The 24,123-nt window shown below is 42.5% G+C and overlaps 1 protein-coding gene across 1 annotated transcript in view; it reads left to right on the plus strand.

The window, feature by feature from the left end:
* The first annotated feature begins 2,545 nt into the window (after window positions 1–2,545).
* GOLM1 (golgi membrane protein 1) overlaps window positions 2,546–24,123 on the plus strand; it is a 61,463-nt gene continuing 39,885 nt past the window's right edge. Inside the window, exon 1 of the mRNA XM_049784388.1 lies at window positions 2,546–2,594. The gene's annotated coding sequence lies outside the window, so the exon portion shown is untranslated. The remainder of the gene's footprint in view (window positions 2,595–24,123) is intronic.

Below are 24,123 nucleotides of genomic sequence, written 5' to 3' on the forward strand. Positions count from 1 at the left end.
GAGCAGACAGCCAGGAGTAACCCCTGAGCACCGCCGGGTGTGGCCCAAAACCCCCAAATCTCTGTTGTGCTTGTCTGACTCTGCTTCTTTGCTTTTTTATTTTCAGTGTGGATAAGTCTGTGTTCTCTCTTGAACACATAGTTTTCCTTCGTTCTCTCCTTGCACACCTTTCTAAGTAGGTTTTGTTTAATAAAAATACCCTGTGGTGGGGCCAGAGCGATAGCACAGCATTAGGGCGGTTGCCTTGCATACGGCTGACCCAGGATGGACTTGGGTTCAATCCTTGGTGTTCCATATGGTTCCCATATGGAGTGATTTCTGAGCGCGTAGCCAGAAATAATAACCCTGAGCGTCACTGAGTGTAGCCCCCAAACAAAAAACAAACAAACAAAAAAACCTTGTGGGTGGGGAGCCAGAATTGATGATGTCCAAGTCATCCTTGACTTTTGGATTTAGTGACTAAGTGGTCTAAGAGTATCAAAGTATTATCTTAAAGATGTCATGTATTTTTTTGTTTGTTTGTTTTTTGTTTTTTGGGCCACACCCGGTGATGCTCAGGGGTTCCTCCTGGCTGTCTGCTCAGAAATAGCTCCTGGCAGGCACGGGGGACCATATGGGACACCGGGATTTGAACCAACCACCTTTGGTCCTTGATCAGCTGCTTGCAAGGCAAACGCCGCTGTGCTATCTCTCCGGGCCCAAGATGTCATGTATTATGATGAAGTTGTTCTGGTTGGAACCTTAATTGGAAGCAGTCTTTAAAATCTTCCTCCCTCCTTTTCTCCCTACTGAGATGGATGGAAGCAAACAGCAGGGTAGGGCCCTTGCTTGCATGTGGCCGACCCAGGTTCCATCCTTGGTAACAACATAAGTTCCCTCTGAACCCCGCTAGAAATGACCTCTGAGCATAGCTCAGTGTTTTCCTTCTTCACCACCTCCCAAGACAAACTGTAGAATTGTTGCAAACGTGGAACACTTTAATGTGACCAAAATCGTCCATATTTGGTTGTTTTGTTTTGTTTTGTTTTGTTTTTGGTCTTTTGCCTTGGAAGTCTGACCGGCCTGTGGGAGGCGCTGTGCAGGATGCGCCATGCGGGGATGCTCTGTGCAGGACTGTGTGTCCTCTCTGAGTCCAATTTCGAGAGTTCTAGAAGATCCAGCAGCGCAGGCCTAGGATGTTTTCCAGTGTAGCCCAAGGTCTGTTGTAGGAAGATCTTGCTTGATGGGCAAGGCTCATGATTGCAGAAGGCTGGTGCTCAGGAGCTTTGGTGATCCCCAAGCCGGTGCTCAGGGACTTTGATGACCCCCAAGCCAAGCTGAAGAATTCTGAACACTGCGAAAGTCATATCCATTTGGGTACATGTCCATACGGTATACGTGAAATCTGATCCATGACTGTAGCAATGATTTCTAAATGCCACTAAAACGCACACTTAAGGGGCCTGAGCGATAGCACAGTGGTAAGGCATTTGCCCTGCATGCAGCCAACACAGAACAAACCCTGGTTCGAATCTTGTATCCCATATGGTCCTCCAGAGCTTGTCAGGAGCGACTTCTGCGCCAGAGCCTGGAGAGTAACCCCTGAATGCCTCTGGGTGTGACCCCAAAACAAAAAACAAACAAACAAACAAATAAAAAAATCCCATGCACACTTAAGAAAAATGCAAGGTGGTGCTCTGTGGGGGGAGGTCAAACCCCTTGTTGATGGTCTGCAAGTCTAAGAATAACTCCCAGAAAGATAAATTGAATCCCACTCTTCCGTCCCCCCTTTTGGGGGAGACTTTGATAATAATATCCGGAGTAAATAATCAACGAATGCAAAAGATTAGGGGACCAAAGGTTCAGCAAAAGGAGTCTTTTGTCAGTTGCAGCCAGCTCCAAAAAGCAAACCGAACAAGCCGTCAGTTCTGGCAAAAGAGCTCCCTATGCCTCCCCAACAAGCTATTTCTTTCTTTCCTTAATCACCCCCACCTGGAAGATCCAGGTGGGATGACAGGCAAAAACAATATTACAACAAATACACAACAGTGCTCCAGGGAGGAAAGGCGGACTCATGCTGAGAGTGGATCACCAGGCACCAAGGAGCCAGAGGCTAGCTGGAAGGCGGAGGTAGAAAGTGGGGGTACAGGGCCCGGAGAGATAGCACAGTGGTGTTTGCCTTGCAAGCAGCGGATCCAGGACCAAAGGTGGTTGGTTCGAATCCCGGTGTCCCATATGGTCCCCCGTGCCTGCCAGGAGCTATTTCTGAGCAGACAGCCAGGAGTAAGCCCTGAGCACCGCTGGGTGTGGCTCAAAAACAAAAACAAAAAAAGAAAGTGGGGGTACAGTCCCTGGGCTCACCCTTACATTGCCCCGTGGGAGCGTCCCCTCAACCCCCAACTCCGCCCCTGGCTCCAACCTGCCCACTAGGCCGCGGCAAGGGCGAGGCGGCCGCTAGGGGGCGCGATCAGCGCACCAGCCCGTCTCCCGAGGGGCGGGGACCGGCGCTGCGGCTCGCTCGGCGAGCGGCGCGCGGCGCCAGAGGCTCTTGGAGACGGCGGCGGCTGCAGCGGCGGAGCTCCGGGGCTTCAGAGTCGCGCGCGGCCCAAGGTGAGGTAGGTGAGCACCGCAAGGCCCCTGAACTGGCCGCCTCGCCTAGGCCCCTCCGCGGCTGCGCGGAGACGCCGCGGACTGGGAGAGTCGTGCTAATGGGGCCCTGCCTCCAGGGCCAGAGCCCGCAGCGGCGCGCTTAGGACCTCCTTGCACCCTCGCTACTGGTGGTGGCTTCTCTCTCTGCCTGGGATCACGATGCCCAGGACCCTGGAGACTGATTTCTCTTGTCCCTTGACAGGAAGGCTCTCTCGGGCTCGTGTCCTCGGGATTTCACACCAGACAACTCCATCTAGCGCTAAGGGTTCGACCAAACTGCAAGATTCTGTCTTTTTCTCAAGTGTGCATTTAGAAATCATTGCTACAGTCATGGAGACGATTCATTTGGGTATGCATGGGCATATTCCCAAATGGATGTGATTTTCACGACTTTCAGAATTCTTCAGCTTGGTGTGGAGATCATCAAAACGCCTATAACTTTGATTTATGTAAATATCGTACATTCCTGCCTCTGGGCTATTGAGATTTTCCTCAAAGCCTGGCTGAGTATTTCAGCTGTCCTGAATGGACTGTGTTGGCTTATGGCTGGCTGTTCAGTCGCCTGAGGTTCTGACTACTTCTTTGTAGTATGTAGCTTGAGCTGATGATGTCCGAGAGCATCGGTTCTTGAGTGTCTCCTAAAATGTTTTAGCTTCTACCTGGCTTATAAAAGATGAAGCTAAATTTAGGCCTTTTGGAAGAATATCTTTTATTTTGAAACAGAAATCAGTGATCATGCAGGCTTGACTGTTCGTAGCCCAAATTAGGTGCTTAAGGTGAGGAAGGTTAGTCTTTCAGAGGTGTGTTTTGTTTTATCTGTGGAAAGACTGACGCTTTTTTCCTTTGGGAGAAGGCATGCTTTGTGTGTTTGTGTGTGTGTTGGGGGGGGGGCGGCGGTTGTGCAGATTGCTGATTGCAGTGACTAAGGATTACTGCTCATAGGCTCAGCTAATGTTGGAGAGGAAAAGACTTTACTTTGTTTTTGAGGGAAAGGGTTGAGACTATTGACATTTAGCTCGCCTTCTCCGTGACCTGACTTAACTCTGGTGTGGTTGTGTCTGAACATAGGAAGTAGAGGGCAGGGCCTGATGAAATTGGTGCAGTGGAGTGTCACTTGAAATGAACTGTGGAGAGCAGGGGTTGGGGTTTGGGGTGAGCACTTAGTGAGAGAGCTAAAAGGCAGAAAGGCAAAGCGAACCCCAGAGATGAACTCTTCTTCTAAAACACCTTGGTAGCCAGTAGAGCGGGAGGGAAGCAGAGATTACATATGGGACCCAGCAGCACCCCGTCTTGGATCCCGTTGTGTTCTTATTTATACTTTTGTTTTTCTTTTTGTAACAATGTGCCCATTTATGCACTAACGTTGTCCAAATGAAAGATTATTTTGAAGGCCTCCTGGCAGTATCAGGAACCAGAGGGTCACTTGCAGATAGATGATTTAGTGTCTGAGATCTCTGAGATGCAGTGCTACTTCATTGTAATACGTGTATACTAGATACTACATGTGTTCTAGTAGTACACATATAGTAGATGCATCTAGAAGCTACATGTATACTAAGTGTATACTGCATGTAAACATTAGATAATATGTACTAACACACTACATACTAGGTACTGCATGAGTTCTAGTATTACATGTCTACTAGTACTACATGTATACTAAATATATACTAGACATATGCTAGATGCCATATATATACTAGATATTAGATATAGATACTGCATATATACTAGTACTATATATATATTAGGTGTAATGTTGAATATTTAGTGGTGCTTGAGGGACCCTAAGTGCCACAGATGGCATTCTGAGAGGCCTTCTCTATAGGTTTCAACCTTTAGCTCTATCTTCCTGATATTTTTTGTCGTTAGGGGGAAAATTATCTTAGAGGAAGTTTTGATCCCTGGCACCCCATATAGTTCCCTGAGCTATGCCAGGAGTGATTTTTGGGCACAGAGTCAAGAATAAGCCCTGAACACTGTTGGGCGTGTCCCCCAAACCAAACAAAATCAAGTAGGATCAGAGATGATGGGAGAAATCACAAAAGGCGGGCCCGGAGAGATAGCACAGCGGTGTTTGCCTTGCAAGCAGCTGATCCAGGACCAAAGGTGGTTGGTTCGAATCCTGGTGTCCCATATGGTCCCCCGTGCCTGCCAGGAGCTATTTCTGAGCAGACAGCCAGGAGTAACCCCTGAGCACCGCCGGTTGTGGCCCAAAAACCAAAAAAAAAAAAAAAAAAGAAAAAGAAAAAAAAAAAGAAATCACAAAAGGCCCCTCAAAAATACAAAATATTATAATAGAGTACTATAAACAACATTATGACACCAAGCTCTAGAACCTAAAAGAAACGGATGCAGGGATTGTTCAATAAATGTAAACTGATTAATGTAATAATCCATATCAGCAAAAAGATAAAAGTTATATGACCATATCAATCAATGTTGAGAGACTTTTGACAAGAGTCAACACCCATCATGATAAAAAATACTCTACAAAAATTAGAAATAGAAAGAATATGCCCATATATTGTCATGACCATCAAAAACCCACAGCCAATATATTACTCAGTGGTGGGATACTGAAAGCCTTTGCCTTTAGATCAGGCACAATACATGCTGTCCACTGTCACCACTCTTACTCAACATAGTTTTGGCAGTCCTTGCTGTGGCATTCAGACAAGAAACAATTATCAAATCCACATTTTTGAAAGAAATAAGTCAGATTATCTGGGCCGGGAAAGTGGCGCTAGAGGTAAGGTGTCTGCCTTGCAAGTGTTAGCCAAGGAAGGACCAGCGTCCCATATGGTCCCCCCAAGCCAGGGGCAATTTCAGAGCGCATAGCCAGGAGTAACCCCTGAGCGTCAAACGGGTGTGGCCCCCCCCCCCAAAAAAAAAACAAAAAACAAAAAAATAAGTCATATTATCATTGTTAGCAGATGACATGGTATAGAGAAAGCCTCATACCCCAGTCCCTAAGGGATTGGGAAACATGGGTCTGGAAGTGACTCCGACACAGGAAATAATCCACACAGGTTAGAGAGATAAAACAAGTTCAGGAACTTTCACCACAAGCTATTTCCCAGTAGGCAACAGGGCACTGGCAGGCAAACAGGCAAGCTATGGGCCAAAAACTGTGAGAAGTCTCTCTGACATGAGGTCTTTACTGAGAAGAGTAAGACTTTCCCCATGGGTGGAGAACAGGTAGGGATAGGGGGTCAGTTCAAAGGTTCTTCCTGCTCAGGTGGAACCAGAACATGCAAAGAAGAAATATCCTGAGTAGGTTGAAAACTGATTACTCCAACAACTCCTCCTTATTGATTCATAAGAAATGCAGAATTATGAGACAAACGAAATAAATCAGGTTCCAAAGTTCTCTGTAAACAGGGGTAATCCTTATCTAGAGGCAAAAAGGGTGTCCGTATTTTGTATAGGTACAGTAAAAGTTGGGGAAATAAAAAGGAAAAAAGCCGGGGCTGGAGAGATAGCATGGAGATAAGGCATTTGCCTTTCATGCAGAAGGCCAGTGGTTCGAATCCCGGCATCCCATATGGTCCCCTGAACCTGCCAGGAGCGATTTCTGAGCATAGAGCCAGTAGTAACCCCTGAGTGCTGCCGGATGTGACCCAAAAACCAAAATAAATAAATAAAATGGAAAAAAGCCTTTAGGGCCTCGAGAGATAGCACAGTGGCGTTTGCCTTGCAAGCAGCCAATCCAGGACCAAAGGTGGTTGGTTCGAATCCCGGTGTCCCATATGGTCCCCCGTGCCTGCCAGGAGCTATTTCTGAGCAGACAGCCAGGAGTAACCCTTGAGCATCGCGGGTATGGCCCAAAAACCAAAAACCAAAAAAAAAAAAAAAAGCCTTTAGCATAAGAGCAGGGTGTCATTGCCCATGAAGCATCTAGTCATAAGACCAACTACAGGCCTCAGGAAGTAAATTTGTTTAACCCCAAGGTACCAGGAAAAGTTCTCCTTATCGTGTTTGTTACAGACAGGCTTCTGTATTTAGAGATCTTGTTTAGCACAGGCCCTATGTGGATGTCAGGGCATCACGAAGTATGTCTTGGTTTCATTTCACTGTTAGGTGGCATGGCATGGAAATCTGTCCAGGATACAAGTCGTTGCTATTTCCAAGTCATCATCTGAGTGGCATAGGAGCCAACCGTGGTGCAATCTGTGCCAGGGCAGCACAAAAACCTGCCCTGGTTGTAGGTCGAATCCTGGTGATGATGCAGAAAACTGTTGGTTCTGATTAATGGGCCCCAGGTTCAGTGGTGAATAGTTTGAGCAACTGAAGCCTAAGTCAAGTCATTATGACAAATGTTCAGGGTGGAAGGCCTCCTCCTCAACATAAAATTTTCAGTCCGTGTTTCTAAAAGAAAGGGACTTCTTTTTTTTTGTTTGTTTATTTTTGGGCCACACCCGGTGACGCTCAGGGGTTACTCCTGGCTATGCGCTCAGAAGTCGCTCCTGGCTTGGGGGACCATATGGGACGCCGGGGGATCGAACCGCGGTCCGTCCTAGGCTAGCGCAGGCAAGTCAGGCACCTTACCTCTAGCGCCCCCGCCCGGCCCAGAAAGGGACTTCTATCTATACCTATACACAGCTTTTCCCAGAATTTACTAAATAATATTGTAATGAGCACTGTAAAAAGAGTCTATATCATGGAGTATTGTATTATGGATCTTGAGTGTCCAGGTTCCTTTCCTGTGTGAATATGAGAACAAAACATTAGTATATGATTACAAACATGCTTAAATTGAAAGTAGGTTGCCAGCGCACTGTAACAAGAGTCTATAGCATAGAAACCTTCTCCAAAGATATTTGTGGAAGAGACATTAGATCATTTTAGCAGGCATGACAAAATTAAAAATAATATAAGACATTGAATATTTGGTAAAACATTTTATAATGAGGGGCCGGGCGGTGGCGCTAGAGGTAAGGTGCCTGCCTTCCCTGCGCTAGCCTTGGACGGACCGCGGTTCGATCCCCCGGCATCCCATATGGTCCCCCAAGCCAGGAGCGACTTCTGAGCACATAGCCAGGAGTAACCCCTGAGCGTCACCGGGTGTGGCCCAAAAACCAAAAAAAAAAACCAAAAAAAAAAAAACAAACATGTTATAATGAGCAATGTAATAAGAGTCTAATAGTAAGAGAAGAAAAAAAAGAAAAAGAAAAAAAAGAGTCTAATAGTATAGAACACTAATGTGCATCTAGGATGTCCAACTTTTTCTTCAAGGATCTCTGTGAACAAAAACATTAGAAAGCTGGGACTGGAGAGATAGCATGGAGGTAAGGAGTTTGCCTTTCATGCAGAAGGTCATTGGTTCGAATCTCGGCATCCCATATGGTCCCCCGAGCCTGCCAGGAACGATTCTGAGCATAGAGCCAGGAGTAACCCCTGAGCACTGCCGGTGTGACCCAAAAACAAACAAACAAACAAAAAAAAAAAAGAGAAAGTTATTGCAGACATACTAATTTAAAGTTAAGTCACTAAAACATTCTTATAAGGTGGGTAAAAGCATTTGAACATTATTATAGACACATATAAAGGGCAGTTGGCTGAAAACCTGCTTTAATTATGCAGCTATGTCCATTGCTGCAGTTCTCTTTGAAGTATAAAAAAGGATATAAGACTTCACATATATAAGACCTCTCGGTGGGGATTTCTGAAACTTCATGATCATCAAATTTAAACTAGCATTGTCTTGCTGCATTTTTATAATAGGCTGTGCAATGACTTTTGTCCATGTTACTATAATGGTTCAAAACAAAGAGTTGGTTTTATTCTTCAGAGTTGTATCTATAAAGTACTGTGCAAGTCAAAATTTTCCAAGGGGATGTCCATGTAGGTCTGTAATTTTTGCATTTGCTTGACATTGTAGGAAAGTGTTTCAGATGTATTAAAAGCACAAGTGGCACTTTCCAAATTTCTGTCTTTTTTTTTAGAGAATTCCACTTCATATTGAAGTATTGCAATTATTTTCTGTCAGTTTTTCTTCTTTGAAAAATAACTTGAGGTAATCCTGCAGCATGCATTTGCATGTGGTTGCCAACAACAAGGATAGATGCATGGAAATCTCAAATATCCTAGACTTTTTGTGACAGGTAAGGCACTGGACTACGGCTTTGAGCTGTCCTTGGAAAGTGTAGCAATAATAGACTCATTGAGCTGCTTGTATCTCTGTCAAGCATGCTCCACAGCTTTTTTTTTTTTTTTTTTTTTTGGTTTTTGGTTTTTGGGCCACACCCGGTAACGCTCAGGGGTTACTCCTGGCTATGTGCTCAGAAGTTGCTCCTGGCTTGGGGGACCATATGGGACACCGGGGGATCGAACCGCGGTCTGTCCAAGGCTAGCGCAGGCAAGGCAGGCACCTTACCTTTAGCGCCACCGCCCGGCCCCTGCTCCACAGCTTTTAAGTCATCTAGATAATCATTGATTTTTCTTTATGTCTTTCCTGCCTATCAACTTTATTTAGGTATTCATGAAGAGGTTTCATAAAATAGAAGTAGTTCGTGTGAATCTTGTTGGCTGTGTCCTGAAAACTGGTCATTTAACTTCCCAATGGGTATCTTAGTCTTTTGGGCTGATTTACCTGTGCTGTCCTGAACATAGGGCTTTCATAATTTTGCCAAATTCTTCCCACTTTGCCTTTATGTCTTGATGATTTGACCTGTTAAGATCATCCGTGTAATGGTTATGGTTAAAATAATCAGTCAAATCAGTCAAATCAGTGCTAACATGCATTGTAATATTGTGTTCATGTAACAAGTGTTTTCCTAGATTATGAAGTCCAGTGAGAGCTGGACGCAAAAATACCATTTCTTGGCATTTATCCCCAAATATATAAAAAATCATTTACTTAAAATAATGCATTTGCACCTATATTTCCACCATATTTAGTACAAGATATGGAACAACCCAAATATCCAAACTCTGAATAAATTGACCAAGTAGTGTGGTGTATATTGGAATACTATGGAATACACATTGGAATACTATACAGCTCTCAGGAAGAACAAAAACATGCAATTTACAGCAACATGGATAGAACAAGAGGATATCATGCTGAGTGAAGTCAGTCAGAGGAAAGGGATAGATACAGAATAGTCTCTTTCATATTAAAGATACACAACAAGATAGCAACAAAGGGCCAAAGGCAATTTAATAGAGAACTGAACAACACAGTTGAGTTGGAGAGGGTTGGGATCCTTGGGAAAGGGAGATAAATACACTGGTGAGGGCCTGGAGAGATAGCACAGCGGTATTTGCCTTGCAAGCAGCTGATCCAGGACCAAAGGTGGTTGGTTCGAATCCCGGTGTCCCATATCCCCCCGTGCCTGCCAGGAGCTATTTCTGAGCAGACAGCCAGAAGTAACCCCTGAGAACCGCCGGGTGTGGCCCAAAAACCAAAACCAAAACCAAACCAAACCAAACAAAAAAAAATATATATATATACTGGTGATAGGTGTGTTGTTGGTATTATGCTTATGAAAATCCATTGTTGATAGTACTATACAATGCAAAATGTCAAAAAAAATGAATAAAAACATTTAAAAATTAATAAAAAGAAGATTCTAAGTGCTGGGGAAGACATTTTGGAATACAGGGGCTAGGTATGTAGTTCAAATGGTATAGCACATGCCTTGTATTAGTGAAGTCTGTGGGATCCCTTGCACTGCATGCCCAACCTTCCTGGACCCACCAGGTATAGCTCTGGTGGTCATAGTCCCCAATCAGGAGTACCCTGTCCCCCAAAAGTAGGAAATTGGTTTCGACCATTCATCTTGCTTTTCTATAATTTCATTTTATATTACTAAATAAGCACATTCACGAAACAAGGTTTTTTTGGTTTGTTGTTGGTTTTGTTTTTGGACCACACCTGGTGATGCTCCTGGTTATGCACTCAGAAATCGCTCCTGGCTTGGGGGACAATATAGGACACCAGGGATCAAACCTAGGTCCGTTCAGAGTCAGCCGCATGCAAGGCAAATGCCTTACTGCTGTGCTATTGCTCTGGTCCCTCATTAAACAAGTTTATTTTTTTAGAAATAATTAATAGTTTATTGCTATAGTGTTTAACAACAATTCTAGTAAAAATTATCTCACCAATTCAGTTTCATGTCTCTAATTCTTTCCATACTTCTTTTTCTGATATTGACTAGGACTTAGGTTAACTCCTAAATAACACTTACTTATAGTTACACTTGTCTCTTGGAACCTATTTGTTTATTTTATTTTTTATTTATTTTTTCTTGGATCCTATTTAATTGAAAACCCTCCTGGCCACTCTTCTGTATTACTCTTTCTTCAGAAATTTTTTTATTTTATATCTAAATCTTTTTTTTTTTTTTTTTTTGGTTTTTGGGTCACACCCAGCAGTGCTCAGGGGTTACTCCTGGCTGTCTGCTCAGAAATAGCTCCTGACAGGCACGGGGGACCATATGGGACACCGGGATTTGAACCAACCACCTTTGGTCCTGGATTGGCTGCTTGCAAGGCAAATGCCACTGTGCTATCTCTCCGGGCCCATTATATATAAATTTTTATTTAAGCACCTTGATTACAAGCATGTTTGTAGTTGGGTTTCAGTCATAAACAGAATACCCTCTTCACCAGTACAACATTCCCACCACCAATGCCCCTTCCTCCTCTGCCCCTGCCTGTATTTGCGACAGGCATTCTACTTCTCTCATTCTTTAACATTGTCATGCTAGTTGTTAGTGTAGTTATTTCCCTAACAGCATTCACCACTCTTTGTGGTGAGCTTCAAATTCTGAGCTGGTCCTTCTGGCCCTTCCAGCCCTTAACTCTATTGTCTCTGGGCTTTATTACAGTAATGTCTTTAATTTTTCTTAAAACCCATAGATGAGGGCCAGAGAGATAGCACAGTGGCATTTGCCTTGCAAGCAGCTGACCCAGGAACTAAGGTGGTTGGTTCGAATCCCGGTGTCCCAAATGCCCTATTTCCCCCCCCCCCCCCTCGTGCCTGCCAGGAGCTATTTTTGAGCAGATAGCCAGGAGTAACCCCTGAGCACAGCTGGGTGTGGCCCAAAAACCACTATTTTGTGTCTACCTCTCTCCCTCTGACTTATTTTATGTAGCATAATAGAGTCCATGTACACCCATGTATATGATAATTTCATGATTTCATCTTTCCTGACGACTGCATAATATTCCATTGTGTATATGTACCTCAGTTTCTTTAGCCATTCATCTGTTGAAGGGCATCTTGGTTGTTTCCAGAGTCTTGCTATGGCAAATAATGCTGAAATGAATATAGGTGTGAGGAAGAGATTTTTGTATTGTATTTTTGGTTTTTTTTTTTTTTTTTGGGCCACACCCGGTGACGCTCACCTTAGAAAATTAATGTGAACTCAGAAGAAAGAGTCTAAAGAGACTAAGTCAAAGAGGTACTAATATTCATTGTAATTCAGGCTTCAGAATATTCTTTTTTTTTTTTTTGGTTTTTGGGCCACACCCGGTGACGCTCAGGGGTTACTCCTGGCTATGCGCTCAGAAGTCGCTCCTGGCTTGGGGGACCATATGGGACACCGGGGGATCGAACTGCGGTCCGTCCTAGGCTAGCGCAGGCAAGGCAGGCACCTTACCTCTAGCGCCACCGCCCGGCCCCTGTATTGTATTTTTGTATTTCTAGGTATATACCTAGGAGTGAAATAGCTGGATCATATGGGAGTTCAATTTCCAGTTTCTGGAGGAATCTCCATATTGTTTTCCATAAAGGATAGACTAGATGGTATTCCCACAAGCAGTGAATAAGAATTCCTTTCTCTCCACAGCACTGATTGTTCTTGTTCTTTGTGATGTGTGCCAGTCTCTGTGGTGTGAGATGGTAACTCATATATCTTGGAGTCAACTTAACTAAAGAGGTGAAGGACCTATACAAAGAAAACTACAAAAAGCCTGCTTCAAGAAATAAGAGAGGACACAAGGAAATGGAGACATTAAAATGGCAATACTCCCCAAAGCATTGTATAGATTTAATACAATCCCTTTAAAGATACCCATGACATTTTTCAAAGAAGTAGGGCCTGGAGAGATAGCACAGTGGTGTTTGCCTTGCAAGCAGCCGATCCAGAACCAAAGGTGGTTGGTTCGAATCCCAGTGTCCCATATGGTCCCCTGTGCTTGCCAGGAGCTATTTCTGAGCAGACAGCCAGGAGTAACCCCTGAGCAATGCTGGGTGTGGCCCAATAAACAAAATAAAAAAAAAAAAGAAGTAGATCAAATACTCCTGAAATTCATTTGGAAAAATAAATACCCATGAATAGCTAAAGCAATCCTTGGGAAAAGGAATATGGGAGGCATTACTTTCCTCAATTTTAAACTGTACTACAAAGCAATAGTTATCAAAACAGCATGGTATTGGAATAAAGACAGATCCTCAGATTAGTGGAATAGACTTGAGTATTCAGAGAATGTCCCCCAGACATACAATTGACTAATCTTTGAGAAAGGGGCAAGAAATCCAAAATGGAGCCTCTTCAACAAGTGGTGTTGGCATAGCCAGTTAGCCACTTGCAAAAAAGTGAACTCAGACCTTCAGCTAACACCATGCACAAATATCCAATCCAAATGGATTAAAGACCATGATATCAGGCCTGAAACCATAAGCTATATAGAACAACACATAGGTAAAACACTATATGACATTGAGACAAAAGGCATCTTCAAGGAGGAAACAGCACTCTTCAAACAAGTGGAAGCAGAGATAAACAGATGGAAATATATTAAGCTTCTGCACCTCCAAGGAAATAGTGCCTGAGATACAAAAGCCACTCACAGAATGGGAGCAACTATTCACCCAATACCCATCAGACAAGGGGCTAATATCAAAATATACAAGATGCTAACAGAACTTAATAAGAACACCATCAAAAAATGGGGAGAAGAAATGAACAGACATTTCCTCAAAGAATACAAATGGGGAAAAGACTCACTAAACAAGTTTTTACTTTCTAAACTATAAGCTTCCAGAATTGGAGAAAACATGTTTAATTGTGGATTGTGAATGTGAAAGAAGATTCTGTGTTATTTCTGCTAAGTTCTCTTTTTTTTGTTTGTTTGGTTTTTTGTTTGTTTGTTTGTTTGTTTTGTTTTTGGATCCCACCCAGCAGTGCTCAGAGGTTACTCCTGGCTCTACGCTCAGAAATTGCTCCTGGCAGGCTCAGGGGACCATATTGGATGCCAGGATTTGAACCACCGACCTTCTGCATGCAAGGCAAACGCCTCACCTTCATGCTATCTCTCCAGCCCCAATGCTAAGTTCTTAAAGCAGTTTTTGGATCGGCTGCTTGCAAGGCAAACACCGCTGTGCTATCTCTCCGGCCCCAGTCCAGTAGATTTGATCACTTAACCATAACATTTTAGAGGAGGAGTTGATAAATTTTCTCTACATAGTCAGTTTTTTAAAACAAGTTTGATCTTCAGTAAATCTCTGAGTTCTGATTCAACTGTTCAATCTGCTTGTGTAATGGTGGTGATGCTATGTGCATAAAGGAATGGGTGTGCTGTTCAGTAAACTTGTTTACCAAAAAGACAGAATATGGCCTATGGGCCTTGGTGTGCTGGCTCATGATTTAGAAACATTTTTGACACTACAGGATAAGAAGTGTCTAAATCTTAAAACAAAACAAAACAAAAAAATACCAACAAGTTGCTGGTGCCCTTTCCTACTCAAAAGTGTGTGTGATGAGATGTTTCAAGTCTGTTTGCTCTCATCAGTGACATCAGAACATCCTGCTGGAGCGCCTCTCCCTTCCTCTAGTTTCTCTGATACTCAGCTGTGGCAACTTCCTTCCAGAAATAGTCAAGGTGTGGCTCCCTCATTATCTACAGTGGTGTGGTGACATTGGTCAGGCAAGAAAATCAGATTCCGTTGCTCATATTTACTTAACTATATAGTTTAAAGCCCTTTGTGAAAATAAGGAAATGGAAAAGAAAAGCATTTAACTGAGAGGTTCAAGCAGTTCATATACATTTGGCAGGTTGCCCATCCCTGTGTTTTCCGTTTTCCTTTTTAAAAGATTAAAGGTGGCTTTTGTTCATCTATAAAACTTTTGTCCTATTAGTAAAAAACAAAAACAAAACGAAACCCAAAAAAACAAAAAACAACCCAGTTTTAGCCTATTTATTGAAATCTTAAATGTAATTTTTTTAGTTAACAAGAATTTCTAGTTTTTTTCAATGACTTTACCAAGAGGGAGAAAATTTCAAGATACACCACTTAATTTGTTCTTCAGGAAATCCTGGATTTCAAAGTTTAACTGACTTAGGTAAGTCATCTTAAAATATGTTAGATGCCTATGATGAAATTTTTTTTCTATGATGAAATTTGAGAGAAAGAATATTCTGGGGGCCGGGCGGTGGCGCTAAAGGTAAGGTGCCTGCCTTGCCTGCGTTAGCCTTGGACGGACCGCGGTTTGATCCCCCGGTGTCCCATATGGTCCCTCAAGCCAGGAGCCACTTCTGAGCACATAGCCAGGAGTAACCCCTGAGCGTCACCGGGTGTGGCCCAAAAACCAAAAAAAAAAAAAAAAAAAAAGAATATTCTGAAGCCTGAATTACAATGAATATTAGTACCTCTTTGACTTAGTCTCTTTAGACTCTTTCTTCTGAGTTCACATTAATTTTCTAAGGTGATGGTAAAGAAGTATTTGAAGTATTTGACAACTGTCAACTACTCTGTTATACTCCCTATAGTCTTTGTCATTGCTTACCTGTATCTGTGCCTTTTTATTCACCAGGGATAAAATCTGAGTAAAATTAGCTCCATTTGGAATCTCAGTCACTTGTAACAATAACCTCTGTGGCTGCCTGTACACCTTCCTTCCAGTCAGACACCAAGCTTCCACAAGCCTTTCTTCCTAACTTGGTCCTCATCTGGGACATTTGGCCAGTGGCAATTACTGATGCTGACAGTGGAGTCCATAGGAGAAAACAAAATATTTAATTTTCACAAAGTAGAATTAAGTATGGAAGGTATTGTCCTCATTGTCTACACCATTCATTTTCTTTATAGGAAATGTCATGCTGTCTACCCAAGGGCTGCAAAACTCTATTCCAAAAGAGACTTTTGCATGCCTATGTTCATTACAGCACTGTTCACAGTAGCCAAACTCTGGAAGCATCCTGAGTGTCTTGGAACAGATGACTGGATAAAGAAATGATGGTGCACATACACAGTGAAATACTATAAAAAAAAAAAAAGAAAAATCGTGCAGTTTGCCTCTCCATAGATGGATCTGGAGAGCATTGTGCTGAATGAAGTCAGATGGACTACAATAGTTACAGAATGCTCTCTCTCATGTGTAGTGTAAAGAATTATATTAAAGTAGCAACAATAGCCAAAGACAAGAAAATGAAAATTGGTTTAGAGCATTGAATTTACCTTGTTTGGGGAAGTGGACAACTGGCAGGGATCAGGTGTTAGAACATTGTATACATGAAACCCTATCATTTACAGTATTTTGTTTTGTTTTGTTTTGTTTTTCAGCCATGCCCGGTGGTGCTCAGGGGTTACTCCTGGCTCTGCATTCAGAAATCGCTCTTGGCAGGCTCAGGGGACCATATAGAGTGTTGGATATCATACTTGGGTCGACTGAGTGCCCTACCCGCTATGCTATTCCTCCAGCCACTATCATTTACAGTATTGTAACTGACAGTCCCTCTTACATTTTTTAATAACTTGCAAATCATATTTGCATTTGTAAGGATCAACACTTACTGAGTGCCAGATTGTCAGATGCCATAAACTCTTCTTGTGTGTTACTTCCTTTAATCCTCATAATAACCTAAGGGGTAGAAAAGTGAGACAGGTTGGATCCTATCCTGTTGCTGCTCAAAGGAGGAACCAGTATGTGACACTTCCTGTTGAGTTCCAGAGTTTGTTCTTTTAATCCACTACCTGGTTTATGGCAGCCAGGTTAAGTACAATACTTACATTTGTGCAACTTTCTTAGAAAAGGAAGTTATTGTTTAACATTCCTCTTTCCTTCAGAAGGAAGAAAGGGAACATTAAACAACTACCTGCATACTTCCCTTCAAGTGAGCATTGAGTTGGTCTGTTGTTCGGAACTTTTTAGTATAAAAACCCGATAGCTTATGTTTGCTGGAATAATAAATGGTCATGCAAAGCATCTAAAAATATATCCCTATAAAGTTAAGTGTATAATAAAGGTAATGCTCTCAGTTTTCTCCTAGTGCACTGTCAGGTGTGGTGTGATATTACTGTCCATTACTGAAGATGTTGTCCTTGATTAGGTTAATGTGATAACTGCCAGGAATCTTATTGTAAAAGTACAAGATTTCCTTTGAAATTTGCTAAATGTTTGGTTGCAGTGAGAACTGTCAGTCATACACATGGGCACAGCAATTCTATTATAGGAATATATCCTGAGCTTTCTATGATTTATTTAATCACTGTAGAATGGATTGTATTTCATCAGAGCTGATGGGAGGATATAGAGATACCTTATTTGACATACTTGAATAATTCCTTTTATGGCTCATTTAATTTCCTCAATTCCCTTAAGATCAGATGTGTTAAGAATTAAGTACTTTTGGGGCCGAAGCAGTGGTGCAAGGGGTAGGGAGTCTGCCTTGAATGTGCTAACCTAGGATGGACTGTGGTTCCATCCCCCAGCGTCCCATATGGTCCCCAAAGCCCGGAGCGATTTCTGAGCCCATAGCCAGGAGTAACCCCTGAGTGTCACCTGGTATGGCCCCCCAAAACAATAAATAAATAAACAAACAAACAAAAAAGAATTAAATACTTTTTTTAAATTCAGAAAACACTTACTCTTTCTATATATTGTGTGACTGCCCCAGAAAGTGGTGTGTGGCAGCACCTCAGAACAGCAAATAATGAATATTCACATTAAAAAGAAAGATAACACAAAAATACAATACAAAAATCCCTTCCTTATACCTATATTCATTGCAGCACTATTTACCATAGCAAGACTCTGGAAACAACCAAGATGCCTTTCAACAGACAAATGGCTAAAGAAAGTGTGGTACATATACACAATGGAATATTATGCAGCTGTCAGGAGAGATGAAGTCATGAAATTTTCCTATACATGGATGTACACGGAATCTATTATGCTGAGTGAAATAAGTTAGAGAGAGAGAGAAAGACGCAGAATGGTCTCACTCATCTATGGGTTTTAAGAAAAATGAAAGACACTCTTGCAATAATAATTTTCAGACTCAAAAGAGAAAAGAGCTGGAAGTTACAGCTTACCTCAGGAAGCTCACCACAAAGAGTGATGAGTTTATTAGAGAAATAACTACATTTTGAACTGTCCTAATAATGAGAATGTATGAGGGAAATAGAAAGCCTGTGTAGAGTACAGGCGGGGGTCGGGTGGGGAGGAGGGAGATTTGGGACATTGGTGATGGGAACATTGCACTGGTGATGGGTGGTGTTCTTTACATGACTGAAACCCAAACACAATCATGTATGTAATCAAGGTGTTTAAAAAAATATATATATATAAAAAAAAGAAAGATAAAACAGATGAACTTTTTTTTTTTTGGGTCACATCCAGCAGCGCTCAGGGATTACTCTGTGCTCAGAAATCGCCCCTGGTAGGCATGGGGGACCATATAGGATGCTGGGATTTGAACCACTGTCCTTCTGGATGTAAGGCAAACAAACGCTCTACCTGCTTGCTATCTCTCCGGCCCCAAAATAGATGAACTTATAATGAATTCTGGTCTTACCTTAATTCAAGTTCAGGTATTATTGCTGGATGAATTTTTTAAGTCCTTTGGAATTTTAGAGCCTTAGTGAATTACAGAACTATGAATAAGGGACAGAAAGATAAACAGATAAGCATTTGCAAACCAGGGGTGAATTTATGTTTAAAGTGATGATAACATTGTTAGAAATAAGCCTAGAAAACTCTGAATATTCCTTAGTAGAAGGCTAGTGTTTATATATATGTGTGTATATATATGTATATATATTTTATTTACAGACCAGCATTGTTATATTTGTACCTGCATCAAAAAGCATGTGAAGAGGCCGGAGAGGTGGCGCTCTTAGAGGTAAGGTGTCTGCCTTGCAAGCGCTAGCCAAGGAAGGACCGCATTTCGATCCCCCAGCGTCCCATATGGTCCCCCCAAGCCAGGGGCAATTTCTGAGCGCTTAGCCAGGAGTAACCCCTGAGCATCAAATGGGTGTGGCCCAAAAAACAAAACAAACAAACAAAGCATGTGAAGAAGCTGGAGAAATGGTGCAGGAAGGAAAGCACTGGTTCATATCCACAGTACTACTGCCAGGGGCTCATTTCTGAGCACAGAATAGGGATTAGCCCTTGAGCACTGCTAGATGTAACCCAACCATCCCCAACCCCAGCCCCCCCCCCAAAAAAAAAGAGGTATCTGGACATCTGCAAGGGTGACTCTACTTGGGTCTCACTTTAAGAGATTATAAAATATAATTCTGTGCTCTCCCTTAATTCACTCCATTAAATTAGAGATGAAGGAGTGGGACTTATATATTGGTATTTTTAAGTTATTTCAATGATTATGATATCCTTTGATGGAGAACAGTTGAAATGGAAAGAAGAAAGCTTTTAGCTTCACATTCTTTGTTGTTTTTTTTTTTTTTTTTTTTGGTTTTTGGGCCACACCCGGTAATGCTCAGGGGTTACTCTTGGCTATGTGCTCAGAAGTTGCTCCTGGCTTGGGGGACCATATGGGACACCGGGGGATCGAACCGAGGTCCGTCCTATGCTAGCGCAGGCAAGGCAGACACCTTACCTTTAGCGCCACCGCCCGGCCCCAGCTTCACATTCTTAAATATATATATTTCTTTTTTTTTTTTTTTTTTGGTCTTTGGGCCACACCTGGTGACACTCAGGGTTTTACTCCTGGCTATGCACTCAGAAATCGTTCCTGGCTTAGGGGACCATTTGGGATGCCAGAGGATCAAATCTCGGTCTATCCTAGGCTAGCACGAGCAAGGCAGATGCCTTACCCTTTGCGCTACCACTCAGGCCCCACATTCTTTTACATTGTGTGTTGTTTTTCTTCCCAATTGTATATTTACTTTTCTATTTAAGAAGCTTAAATGATGGGCCCGGAGAGATAGCACAGTGGCGTTTTCCTTGCAAGCAGCCGATCCAGGACCAAAGGTGGTTGGTTCTAATCCCGGTGTCCCATATGGTCCCCCGTGCCTGCCAGGAGCTATTTCTGAGCAGACAGCCAGGAGTGACCCCTGAGCACTGCCGGGTGTGGCCCAAAAACCAAAAAAAAAAAAAAAAGAAGCTTAAATGATTTGGAAATAAACTCTTTAATCAAAATCCCACATGACAAGGAGTGGAGATGCATTTTCTGAAATCTGTAGAGTTTTGTAGAAGCTTGATGTTCCTGATCATTCCTTTTTCCATAGTATGTACAATACTTGCTGATACACATGGTGAAATTATGAACATTGCCTCTTGAAAGGCCAGAAGCTGGTAGGAAAGGTCCCAAAAGGAGCAGATTTCAGCCATCCTTCTAAGCATAGTGGTGCATTGTTTTAGGTGACTTGACCAGACTGCTTATTATTCCCATATAGGTGCCCACAGTGACCAGTGATTCACTTAGATACCTTACATGTTGGGAGCATCTCTGCCAACCCCTCTGTGGCCAAGGTGACACTAATATGCCTTGATGGTGATGGTTTATTTTCCTTTTCATCCTGTTCCCCAAATACCTCTCCTCCCTTAAGCCCTTATGCTCCTCCCTTGCTGAACACATCTGGCACAAAGATGGCCCTATTCTTAGAGAAATGATTGCACATCCTTCTCTTTTGCTGAGAAGGTCCCTTTTTTAGAGCAAAAGTCAGGAAAAAGTTAATATTCTTTCTTGAGTCCCAGGGCTTGTCTCCAGTCAGATCTGGTTTTAAGTTGAACACCTAAAATAACCAGTTGTGCCTTTTTTCAGAGCTCCAGTGGTGTTTCTTTAGAGAAGCTTGGTGCTTTCTGTAATTTGGGGACCCTATGGTACATATCATAGACCTTCAGTGCCACAGACCTAGGCTCTGGAGTGAGAGAAGCTAGTGTTCTACAGAAGTGTAGCAGAAAACTGAATCTGTTTTGGCAGCCCTATTGATCTATCTAGTAGGAATCCGTTCTTCTCCAGGATATTTGTGACTTTGCTTAAGAAATTGCAGTGTTGGGCCCGGAGAGATAGCACAGCGGCATTTGCCTTGCAAGCAGCCGATCCAGGACCAAAGGTGGTTGGTTCGAATCCCGGTGTCCCATATGGTCCCCTGTGCCTGCCAGGAGCTATTTCTGAGCAGACAGCCAGGAGTAACCCCTGAGCATCGCCAGGTGTGACCCAAAAACCAAAAAAAAAAAAAAAAAAAAAAAAAATTGCAGTATTGGGGACAGAGAGATAGCATGGAGGTAAGGTGTTTGCCTTGCGTGCAGAAGGTTGATGGTTCGAATCCTGGCATCCCATGTGGTCCCCTGAGCCTACTAGGAGCGATTTCTGAGCAGAGAACCAAGAGTAACTCCTGAGCTCTGCTGGGTGTGACCCAAAAAAAAAAAAAAAAACAAAAAAAAAACAAAAAAAAAAAGAAAAGGAAAAAGAAATTGCAGTATTTAAAAAAAAATGAAACTACAGTGTAGGGTATCATTAGAAATTCTGCCCGGGGTCGGAGAGATAGCATGGAGGTAAGGCATTTGCCTTTCATGCAAGAAGGACTGTGGTTCAAATCCCAGCATCCCATATGGTCCCCTGTGCCTGCCAGGGGCGATTTCTGAGTATAGAACCAGGAGTAACCCCTGAGTGCTGCTGGGTGTGACCCAAAAATAAAAAAATATAAAAAAATAAATAAAAAAAATAGAAATTCTGCCCAAGGGGCAGGAGCGGTGATGCAAGCGATTGGGCATTTTGCCTTGCACGCACTGACCTTGGATGGATGGTGGTTTGATCCCCCGGTATCCTATATGGTCCTCCAAGCCAGAAGTGATTTCTGAGCGCAGAGCCAGGAGTAATCCCTGAGCATCACCAGGTGTGGCCCAAAAAGCAAACAAAAAAAAGAAAGAAAGAAAAAGAAAAAGAAAAAGAAATTTTGCCCAAGAAAAGAAAGCCAGGACAGAAGATAGTACAGCAGGTTGGGCATTTGCCTTGCATGCAGCCAACCCAGTTTGATATCCATATGGTTCCAGAGACTGCCAGATATAATTCCTGAGTACAGAGCCAGAAGTAATCTTTGATCGTCACCAGGGAGGTCCCAGCCCCTCAAAAAAAAAAAAAAAAAAAAAAAGCCATGTTAGAGATTACTTTTGGGAAATAAGGAAATTATTCCTAAAGCCATGTGGAAACACTATTTGTTATTGCTATTTACAGAGATGGTTAACTCTTATACCATATATGAGGAAAGTTATCCTACATTACAGATAAACAATTAAGCTTAAGAGAGATTATTTCATGCCTGAGGTTGTGAGCCAGTCTGAGTCAGTTCTAGCTACACCACCTCATGCATGCAGTGGTCCTGAGTGTGCTACCTCTGTGTTCACTACACTTCTTTTGCCTGTTGAGCTTCAGGGCTGCTTTCACTCCTGGATTTATGCACTTGTGTGGCCTGCTTCAAAATTGGTGCAGCCAGAAAATGGAGTTACTCTCCCGAAATGGCTGGTGGATGTTTCTTTGTGACTAGTCTACTCATCCAAGATCTGACCTCAACAGTGACTTTTGCATCTTTGAATCTGAACTTACTGGCATCATTTATAGTCAAGGATTAAATGCAGAAAAATGAGAGTAGAATATAGAGTAGAATGAGAAAATGAGAAAAATGAGAGTAGAATATAGTAGAATATTACCATGTTTATACTGAGCCAGCTTCATAGACTCTCCAACAAGATGCTAACCAAGCTGTGAAAGATACATGGTACACTGGCCACACAGCAGAAAGCAAATTTGTGAAAATCATTGTATCACCAATGAGGTCATTAAGTCATTGTCAGAAGATTTAGGGAATCAGGGCCCCGGGGACCCGCACAAATATAATGGCATGATTTGATGCTAGAACATAAGGAAGAGGGAGGGGCTGCATGGCTCCTGTTAATCTCAGAAGCTATAGAACCAACCCAGTGATGCCCAAAAATCTTCAAGCATATGCACAATGAAAATGAAACCACCAAGTCCTAATCTGATGTACCCTGACTCTTGACCCCAAGTTATCTCAACCACTTCCAATTTTTATAACAATAAATCAGTGCAGATTTATTAACAGAAGGAAACTCCAAAAAATGGAGACATTTTTTATGTTGAAGAGATTCGGAGAGCCTACAAGAGGAGTAAAGCAAAAAGAATGCTCCTTATTCTGTCAGGGCATTCCATCAACCATTGTATATTTAAACCTATTAGACATTTATTGTATGTAATGCCCATAGGTAAAAACTATTTCTCTCTTAAGAAGGTTGGAGTGGGGGCCGTGGTGGTGGCGCAAGTGGTAAGGCGTCTACCTTGCCCACACTAGTCTAGGATGGACCATGGTTTGATCCCTTGGTATCCCATATGGTCCCCCAAGCTGGGAGCAATTTCTGATTGTATAGCCAGGAGTAACCCCTGAGCGTCACCGGGTGTGCTCCCCCGAAAAAGAACAAACAAAAAGGGCTGGAGTGGTCATACTAATCTAAGATGACACAAACTTTAGTACTAATCATAATCTGAGCCCTCAATACTGGTTTACCCAGACTACTATGGCCATATTGGGAGACTCCAGGGCTGCACACATTAATACTTGGGGAAACATGGTGGTGAGGATTTAACATGTCATCCACATTCAAAGCATACATAATAACCCATGTTTTAACATCAAAATTTATGTTTGGCTCTAAAGACAAAAATTAGCTTCCAATTCTAAAAATATAAGCAACTAAAATTTCAACTAAAATTGAAAATATATTTTGTTTAAAAGTAGATGAAATGTTTTAGGGGCTGGAGAGATAGCACAGCAGTGTTTGCCTTGCAAGCAGCCGATCCAGGACCTAAGGTGGTTGGTTTGAATACTGGTGTCCCATATGGTCCCCCGTGCCTGCCAGGAGCTATTTCTGAGCAGATAGCCAGGAGTAACCCCTGAGGGCTGCTGGGTGTGGCCCAAAAACCAAAAAAAAAAAAAAAAAAAAAAAAAAAAGAAAAAGAAAGAAAGATGAAATGTTTTAGTGTAAATATACTAAATAGTAATGCAGCTGACCCAGATTTGATCCCTAGCATCTCATATCATCCCCTGAGCCTGGTGGGAGCTATTTCTGAGTACAGAGCAAAGAGTAACCCCTGAGTGCTCCTGAATGTGGCCAATACCCCCCAAACTAATTAATTAATCAATATCCTATTTTAAAAAATGAAATATGTTGACACCTGGAATTCTTGAACATTAGAACCTTGAACAGCAGAGTTAGGATAGAGAAGGAAGTACACTATAGCAGTAATAGTTGGAACTGATCAAGTTCTGGACAAAAACTGGGT

The sequence above is a fragment of the Suncus etruscus genome, chromosome 1 (genome assembly GCF_024139225.1).
Source record: "Suncus etruscus isolate mSunEtr1 chromosome 1, mSunEtr1.pri.cur, whole genome shotgun sequence".
NCBI lineage: Eukaryota > Metazoa > Chordata > Mammalia > Eulipotyphla > Soricidae > Suncus > Suncus etruscus.